This window comes from Somniosus microcephalus, chromosome 9 (genome assembly GCF_052327205.1).
Source record: "Somniosus microcephalus isolate GS21.2 chromosome 9, FLI_Smic_1.0, whole genome shotgun sequence".
NCBI lineage: Eukaryota > Metazoa > Chordata > Chondrichthyes > Squaliformes > Somniosidae > Somniosus > Somniosus microcephalus.
Window position 1 is genome coordinate 248,378,539 of NC_140995.1, and position 9,175 is coordinate 248,387,713.

The 9,175-nt window shown below is 53.8% G+C and overlaps 1 pseudogene across 1 annotated transcript; it reads right to left on the reverse strand.

The window, feature by feature from the left end:
• Nucleotides 1-1,369: 1,369 nt before the first annotated feature.
• LOC147113202 (transmembrane protein 121 pseudogene) lies at nt 1,370-8,779 on the reverse strand (annotated as a pseudogene). The gene is made up of 2 exons (XR_015079638.1): nt 8,462-8,779; nt 1,370-3,917 (listed from the first exon to the last, which is right to left on the reverse strand). The product of XR_015079638.1 is annotated as a transmembrane protein 121 pseudogene (transcript).
• Nucleotides 8,780-9,175: the final 396 nt, after the last annotated feature.

Below are 9,175 nucleotides of genomic sequence, written 5' to 3' on the forward strand. Positions count from 1 at the left end.
CCTGAAGCATCTACCTCGGCCGAGAATGTATTTGATGATGATGACACCCAGTACATTGGCAACCAACTAGAGGAGGCACCTCAACAACAAGAATCAGAGACCACTGAAAGGCGTTATCCAAGCCGAATCAGAAAGCCTCCTGAGAGACTGAACCTTTGAACTGTTATACCTGAAGTTATATATGTATATATGTTATGTTTATTTGGGGATAGGACTGTTAAGCTAAAAAGGGAGGATTGTGGTGTATGTAACCTGTTCCACCTTAAGAGAGCTTAAGCCTGGTCCACCTTAAGAAAGGTACTACTTTCTTTGGCTGCTGTATACGTAATACCGGTGGTGACCACACCGGTATATAAGCACAGTGTAATAATATTGTATTCAGTATAGTCCGACCTCCAACCAGTAAAGACCTGTTGAATTTACTCTTGTGGTCTGTGTAGTAATTCACTATAACACACAGACTTAACAATCCCCAACCCCACCTACCCACCTTCTCCCCATATCCCCCAGCCCCACCCACCCACCTTCTCCCCATATCCCCCAACCCCACCCACCCACCTTCTCCCCATATCCCCCAACCCCACCCACCCACCTTCTCCCCATATCCCCAACCCCACCCACCCACCTTCTCCCCATATCCCCAACCCCACCTACCCACCTTCTCCCCATATCCCCAACCCCACCTTCCCACCTTCTCCCCATATCCCCAACCCCACCCACCCACCTTCTCCCCATATCCCCAAACCCCACCCACCCACCTTCTCCCCATATCCCCAACCCCACCTACCCACCTTCTCCCCATATCCCCCAACCCCACCTACCCACCTTCTCCCCATATCCCCAACCCCACCTACCCACCTTCTCCCCATATCCCCCAACCCCACCTACCCACCTTCTCCCCATATCCCCACCCACCTTCTCCCCATATCCCCAACCCCACCTACCCACCTTCTCCCCATATCCCCACCCACCTTCTCCCCATATCCCCAACCCCACCTACCCACCTTCTCCCCATATCCCCAGCCCCACCCACCCACCTTCTCCCCATATCCCCAACCCCACCCACCCACCTTCTCCCCATATCCCCAACCCCACCCACCCACCTTCTCCCCATATCCCCAACCCCACCCACCCACCTTCTCCCCATTCCCCCAGCCCCACCCACCCAGCCTATTTTTCCCTCCCCAGTTTCACACCCAATATTTCTGAGGCCAGTAACAGTCTTGCCCGCTCGTACCTCAGCACAGTCCGGGGGTTTGTGAGGGAAGAGGGGGGCCGCTGCTACTGCCCCGGCATGACCTGGGGGGGAAGGGGGAAGAGGAGAGAAAGCTGAGGCCCCTTTACTAAATCAATGACAATAAACTCCAGACAATAAAACCGTCCAGAATTTGTATTTTTCCCCCATCTTTGTTTAATCAATTGAGAATCAAACTGATCCCCTTTTACAAAATATATATATTTAAAAAGGTCTCTTTTCCTCAACCATCGACCCAGTGAAATGTGATTCGTGCCCTGACCCAATGTTTAGACTGAGAGCCATTCTTTCAACAGGTCATCTGGTCGTTGCTGTTTGCAGGATCTTGTGTTACAACAACGACACTACACTTCAAAAAGTCCTTCATTGGCAGTCGAGCACTTTGGGACGTCCTGAGGCCGTGAAAGGCGCTGTAGCGATGCGAGTTCTGTCTTTTGCTCCCATTTGGAATGCAGCTGGTTGACGATGTTTGGCGGGGAGGTTTGAGTGTGATTGCCCCTGCCTCGGTCTGTTTAGTTCGCGGGCCATGTCGATAGACCTCTTCCTGGCTTTAGTTCATCGGGCCTCGGGAGGCGGGTTATACAGAGGTTGGTGGTGTTGGCGGTGAGAGGGGGGGTTGGAGGAGGCAGGAACTTGGGGTGGGGATGAGGAACTTCAATGGGGGTAGCGGAGAGAGGGTCGATTTAACCCCCAGCCAGGTCTCAGCAGCTGGTCGTGCTCTGGAACCCCAGTCCGAGGAAGGTGAGGGGAGGGGGAGGGCCTCTGTCTCTCAACTCTTCGAAACCTCAGCCACCACTCGCCAGGAAGAACGCGCCTGCTGGGAGGACATGGCGTCAAGGTGGGGGTCGGGTCGTCACGTGTCCTCGCTGCCCGGCTCCCGCGGGCCGGCTGGCCGGAAGGTGGACATATTCACGGAGAGGCGGGAGGCCGTTGAGTTCCGCTGCAGCTTGGGGCCAGGCCCTGGACGGACGTCGGGCTGCTGCTTCTTGTACTGGACAAAGCTGCATGTCTTGAGAGCAATGGCCAGCACGTTCTTGCCCATGAAAATCCCCGAGGCCCTGGCGTCGCGGAAGAGGAGGAGGTTGCTGCCCCGGATGAAGATGGTGATGACGTTGATGGTGACCAGGCTGAGGATGGGGTAGAGCATCATCTTGTGGGGCAGGATGTGGACCCCTTGCATGCTGATCTCACTGAGGGACACGCAGGGCAGGATCAACAGGAGGATGTAGCAGTAGAAAAACATCAAGCCCTCGGCCCACAGCGGGAGGCCTTTCTTCTGAGGCTCCCACAGGTTGGCCTGCACGTCCAGCACATCCAGCAGGTCAATGACCACCCACAGTAGGCGGTTCCTCAGCTCCTCCTTCTTCTTGAAGGCCCTCAGGTGCTCCATGCAGTCGACAGCCACTAGGACCAGGTAGAGGGCTGGCACGCAGATGGACAGCACCAAGGTCAAGGCTTTCCTGGCCAGGGAGCCCAGGCTCCTGCGGTCGGCCTTATAGTTCTGGTAGACAAAGTAGAGCTTGATCTCCAGCACGAAGATGTAGAGGAACCAGAGGATCATGGCGTAGCCGCGCTTGGCAGTCCGCACCTCAGCCCCGACCGACACCGCCACGTAGCGCAGGGCGACCAGAAGGCAGACATCCCCCACCGTCACCATGACGCAGACCCCGATCTTCCTGGGGCCCTGGCTCTGCTGCACCAGGTAACAGTCCATGAAGACCATGCTGCTGAGGATGACCACGGTGGACAGACAGACGTGGGGTTTACTGGTGGAGGCCGGCGGGACCATCCTTTCCCGCCCTCTCTCCGCCCTCTCACTCTCGCTCGCTCAACAAAAAGCCCTTGCGACCCGGTCTTTAAACAATGGCAAACGGTATAGAGGCCAGTCTCAGGGGACCGCGACAGGCAGATCCCACGGTACTCAGAACATCTTCCTCTTTACCACACATTCAGACAATCTGTTCTTCTCTCTGGAGTCAATGGACTCGGAGAGGAGCCAGACAGTAAGTGCCAATTAAACAAATTGCTCTCTCCGTCTCCGTCTATCTCTGTCTCTCTCTCTCTTCCTCCCTCTTTCTCTGTCTCTCTCTCTCTCTCTCTCTCTCTGTCTGTCTGTCTGTCGCTCTCTCCCTCTTGTCTCTGTCTGTCTGTCGCTCTCTCCCTCGTCTCTGTCTGTCTGTCTCTGTCTCTCTCCCTGTCCCTCTCTCTGTCTGTCTGTCTGTCTCTCTTGTGTCTGGCTCTGTCTCTCCCTCTCTCTCTCTCTCTATCTCTCTCTGTCTCCCTCTATCTCTCTCTGTCTGTCTGTCTCTCTCCCTCTTGTCTTTGTCTGTCTCTCTGTCTCCCTCTATCTCACTCTTGTGTCTGCCTCTGTCTCTCTTGTTCTCCCTCAATCTCTCTCTCTCTCTCTCTCTCTCGCAGCTCTTTCTTTGTTAGTCCGTGTCTGCCTTCTCTCTTTCTTCTACTTTCCTCTCTCTCCTGCACACCCGCTGAGGCCTAAGAGAAGTCTCTTGTCTCACTGGCGGGGTTCCCGAGCGGGACCCCAGTGCCGGTGCTGAGAGACACTTGCTTGGCAGTCCAGCAGCGATGAGCTTGGGGAGAGGGATGGGGACGGTGGGTTGCGACAGATTGCAGCGAGGGTGAAGCGATGCCGCGTTGGCGAGTCCTGGAGGGAGCAGAGAAAAGATCAATAAATAAACAAACAACACAAGCAGATCACAAATCCTCACCAAATGTTGCACCAACCATCTCTAAAACTGGGATAGAGATGGACTATCAGGGATTGTGGGATAGAGAGGGATTATCAGGGACTGTGGGATAGAGAGGGATTATCAGGGACTGTGGTATAGAGAGGGATTATCAGGAACTGGGATAGAGAGGGATTATCAGGGACTGTGGTATAGAGAGGGACTATCAGGGACTGTGGTATAGAGAGGGATTATCAGGAACTGGGATAGAGAGGGATTATCAGGGACTGTGGGACAGAGAGGGACTATCAGGGACTGGGATAGAGAGGGACTATCAGGGACTGTGGTGTAGAGAAGGATTATCAGGGACTGTGGGATAGAGAGGGACTATCAGGGACTGGGATAGAGAGGGATTATCAGGAATGGTGGGATAGAGAGGGACTATCGGGGATTGTGAGAGAGAGAGGGACTATCAGGGACTGTGGGATAGAGAGGGACTATCAGGGACTGTGGGATAGAGAGGGACTATCAGGAACTGTGGGATAGAGAGGGGCTATCAGGGACTGTGGGATAGAGAGGGACTATCAGGAACTGTGGGATAGAGAGGGGCTATCAGGGACTGTGGGATAGAGAGGGACTATCAGGGACTGGGATAGAGAGAGACTATCAGGAACTGTGGGATAGAGAGGGACTATCAGGGACTGTGGGATAGAGAGGGACTATCTGGGACTGTGGGATAGAGAGGGACTATCTGGGACTGTGGGATAGAGAGGGACTATCAGGGACTGGGATAGAGAGAGACTATCAGGAACTGTGGGATAGAGAGGGACTATCAGGGACTGTGGGATAGAGAGGGACTATCTGGGACTGTGGGATAGAGAGGGACTATCTGGGACTGTGGGATAGAGAGGGACTATCAGGGACTGGGATAGAGAGAGACTATCAGGAACTGTGGGATAGAGAGGGACTATCAGGGACTGTGGGATAGAGAGGGACTATCTGGGACTGTGGGATAGAGAGGGACTATCAGGAACTGTGGGATAGAGAGGGACTATCAGGGACTGGGATAGAGAGAGACTATCAGGATCTGTGGGATAGAGAGGGACTATCAGGGACTGGGATAGAGAGAGACTATCAGGAACTGTGGGATAGAGAGGGACTATCAGGAACTGTGGGATAGAGAGGGATTATCAGGGATTGTGGGAGAGAGAGGGACTATCAGGAACTGTGGGATAGAGAGGGACTATCAGGGATTGTGGGAGAGAGAGGGACTATCAGGAATGCTGGGATAGAGCGGGATTATCAGGGACTGTGGTATAGAGAGGGATTATCAGGAACTGGGATAGAGAGGGACTATCAGGAACTGTGGGATAGAGAGGGATAATCAGGGACTGTGGGGTAGAGAGGGAGTATCAGGGACTGGGATAGAGAGGGATTATCAGGGACTGTGGGATAGAGAGGGATTATCAGGGACTGGGATAGAGAGGGATTATCAGGGACTGTGGTATAGAGAGGGACTATCAGGGACTGTGGGATAGAGAGGGATTATCAGGGACTGTGGGATAGAGAGGGACTATCAGGGACTGTGGGATAGAGAGGGATTATCAGGGACTGTGGGATAGAGAGGGACTATCAGGGACTGTGGGATAGAGAGGGATTATCAGGGACTGTGGGATAGAGAGGGACTATCAGGGACTGTGGGATAGAGAGGGATTATCAGGAACTGGGATAGAGAGGGACTATCAGGAACTGTGGGATAGAGAGGGATTATCAGGGACTGTGGGATAGAGAGGGACTATCAGGGACTGGGATAGAGAGGGATTATCAGGGACTGAGGGATTATCAGGGACTGTGGGATAGAGAGGGACTATCAGGGACTGGGATAGAGAGGGATTATCAGGGACTGTGGGATAGAGAGGGACTATCAGGAACTGGGATAGAGAGGGATTATCAGGAATGGTGGGATAGAGAGGGACTATCAGGGACTCTGGGATAGAGAGGGACATTCAGGAACTGGGATAGAGAGGGATTATCAGGAATGGTGGGATACAGAGGGACTATCAGGAACTGTGGGATAGAGAGGGATTATCAGGGACTGTGGGATAGAGAGGAATATCAGGAACTGGGATAGAGAGGGATTATCAGGGACTGTGGCATAGAGAGGGATTATCAGGAACTGGGATAGAGAGGGACTATCAGGAACTGTGGGATAGAGAGGGATAATCAGGGACTGTGGGATAGAAAGGGACTATCAGGAACTGGGATAGAGAGGGATTATCAGGAATGGTGGGATAGAGAGGGACTATCAGGGACTGTGGGATAGAGAGGGACTATCAGGAACTGGGATAGAGAGGGATTATCAGGAATGGTGGGATACAGAGGGACTCTCAGGAACTGTGGGATAGAGAGGGATTATCAGGGACTGGGATAGAGAGGGATTATCAGGAATGGTGGGAGAGAGAGGGATTATCAGGAATTGGAATAAAGAGGGACTATCAGGAATGGTGGGATAGAGAGGGATTATCAGGAATTGGGATAAAGAGGGACTATCAGGAATGGTGGGATAGAGAGGGATTATCAGGAATTGGGATAAAGAGGGACTATCAGGAATGGTGGGATAGAGAGAGATTATCAGGGATTGTGTGATAGAGAGGGACTATCGGGAACTGTGGGCTAGAGAGGGATTATCAGAGACTGGGATAGAGAGGGACTATCAGGAATGGTGGGATAAAGAGGGACTATCAGGAATGGTGGGATAAAGAGGGACTATCAGGAACTGTGGGATAGAGAGGGATTATCAGGGACTGGGATAGAGAGGGACTGTCAGGGACTGGGACAGAGAGGGACTATCAGGGACTGTGGGATAGAGAGGGATTATCAGGGACTGGGATAGCGAGGGATTATCAGGAATGGTGGGATAGAGAGGGATTATCAGGAACGGTGGGATAGAGAGGGACTATCAGGGACTGTGGGATAGAGAGGGGTTATCAGAGACTGGGATAGAGAGGGATTATCAGGGATTGTGGGATAGAGAGGGACTATCAGGAATGGTGAGACAGAGAGGGACTATCAGGGACTGGGATAGAGAGGGACTATCAGGGACTGTGGGATAGAGAGGGACTATCAGGGACTGTGGGATAGAGAGGGACTATCAGGGACTGGGATAGAGAGGGTCTATCAGGGACTGTGGGATAAAGAGGGACTATCAGGGACTGTGGGACAGAGAGGGACTATCAGGGACTGTGATAGAGAGGGACTATCAGGGTCTGTGGGATAGAGAGGGACTATCAGGGACTGGGATAGAGAGGGATTATCAGGGACTGTGGGATAGAGAGGGACTATCAGGAACTGTGGGATAGAGAGGGATTATCAGAGACTGGGATAGAGAGGGATTATCAGGGATTGTGGGATAGAGAGGGACTATCGGGAACTGTGGGATAGAGAGGGATTATCAGAGACTGGGATAGAGAGGGATTATCAGGGATTGTGGGATAGAGAGGGACTATCAGGAATGGTGAGACAGAGAGGGACTATCAAAGACTGGGATAGAGAGGGACTATCAGGGACTGTGGGATAGAGAGGGATTATCAGGGACTGTGGGATAGAGAGGGACTATCAGGGACTGGGATAGAGAGGGATTATCAGGGACTGTGGGATAGAGAGGGATTACCAGGGACTGGGATAGAGAGGGATTATCAGGAACTGGGATAGAGAGGGATTATCAGGGACTGGGATAGAGAGGGATTATCAGGGACTGTGGGATAGAGAGGGATTATCAGGAACTGGGATAGAGAGGGATTATCAGGAACTGGGATAGAGAGGGATTATCAGGGACTGTGGGGTAGAGAGGGATTATCAGGGACTGTGGGATAGAGAGAATTATCAGGGACTGTGGGATAGAGAGGGATTATCAGAGACTGGGATAGGGAGGGATTATCAGGAATGGTGGGATTGAGAGGGATTATCAGGAACTGTGCGATAGAGAGGGATTATCATGGACTGTGGGATAGAGAGGGACTATCAGGGACTGGGGAGTGCTGCACTGTTGGAGAGGCAGTACTGAGGGAGCGCCGCACTGTCGGAGGGGCAGTACTGAGGGAGTGCTGCACTGTCGGAGGGACAGTACTGAGGGAGCGCTGCACTGTCGGAGGGGCAGTACTGAGGGAGCGCCGCACTGTCGGAGGGACAGTATTGAGGGAGTGCTGCACTGTCGGAGGGGCAGTACTGAGGGAGTGCCGCACTGTCGGAGGGTCAGTACTGAGGGAGTGCCGCACTGTCGGAGGGGCAGTACTGAGGGAGCGCCGCACTGTCGGAGGGGCAGTACTGAGGGAGCGCCGCACTGTCGGAGGGGCTGTCTTTGTGTATCTCTCTCTCTCACTCTGTCCCTCTCTCTCTCTGTCTCGGTCTCTCTCTCTCGGTCTCTCTCTCTGTCTGTCTCTCTCTCTCTCTTTCTCTGTCTCTCTCTCTGCCTCTACCTCAGTATTATTTGCCCCAGCAGTGAACGAACCGCACCAGCACTTACCCCGATCGCCTTCTCCCAATCGATGCCTCCGGCCCCTGGCTGAAGCTGTCTTGTGTGTTTGAACAATCCGTAGCTCTGATAGACTGGGAGTGAAGGTGAAGCAGCTGATTTATGTGGAAGGCCGGGCTCTGTGTGTCAGTGCCTCCCTGGCACCGCGTCCTGTGAAAGGCAGAGAGAGAGAGTGAATGAGAGAGAGAGTGAATGTGAGAGAGGGCAGCATCGCTCGGCGCTGTGCTGAACGCCGCTCCTCCAGCCCCGGGCCCCGCCTGCACTCTCGCTGATTCTGTGCTGAATATCCCCCAGAGTCTGTGCCTGCTCCCAGACTGACCCCAGAGTCTGTGCCTGCTCCCAGACTGACCCCAGAGTCTGTGCCTGCTCCCAGACTGACCCCAGAGTCTGTCTCTGCTCCCAGACTTACCCCAGAGTCTGTGCCTGCTCCCAGACTGACCCCAGAGTCTGTCTCTGCTCCCAGACTGACCCCAGAGTCTGTCCCTGCTCCCAGACTGACCCCAGAGTCTGTCCCTGCTCCCAGACTGACCCCAGAGTCTGTGCCTGCTCCCAGACTGACCCCAGAGTCTGTCTCTGCTCCCAGACTGACCCCAGAGTCTGTCCCTGCTCCCAGACTGAGCCCAGAGTCTGTCCCTGCTCCCAGACTGACCCCAGAGTCTGTGCCTGCTCCCAGACTGACCCCAGAGTCTGTGCCTGCTCCCAGAC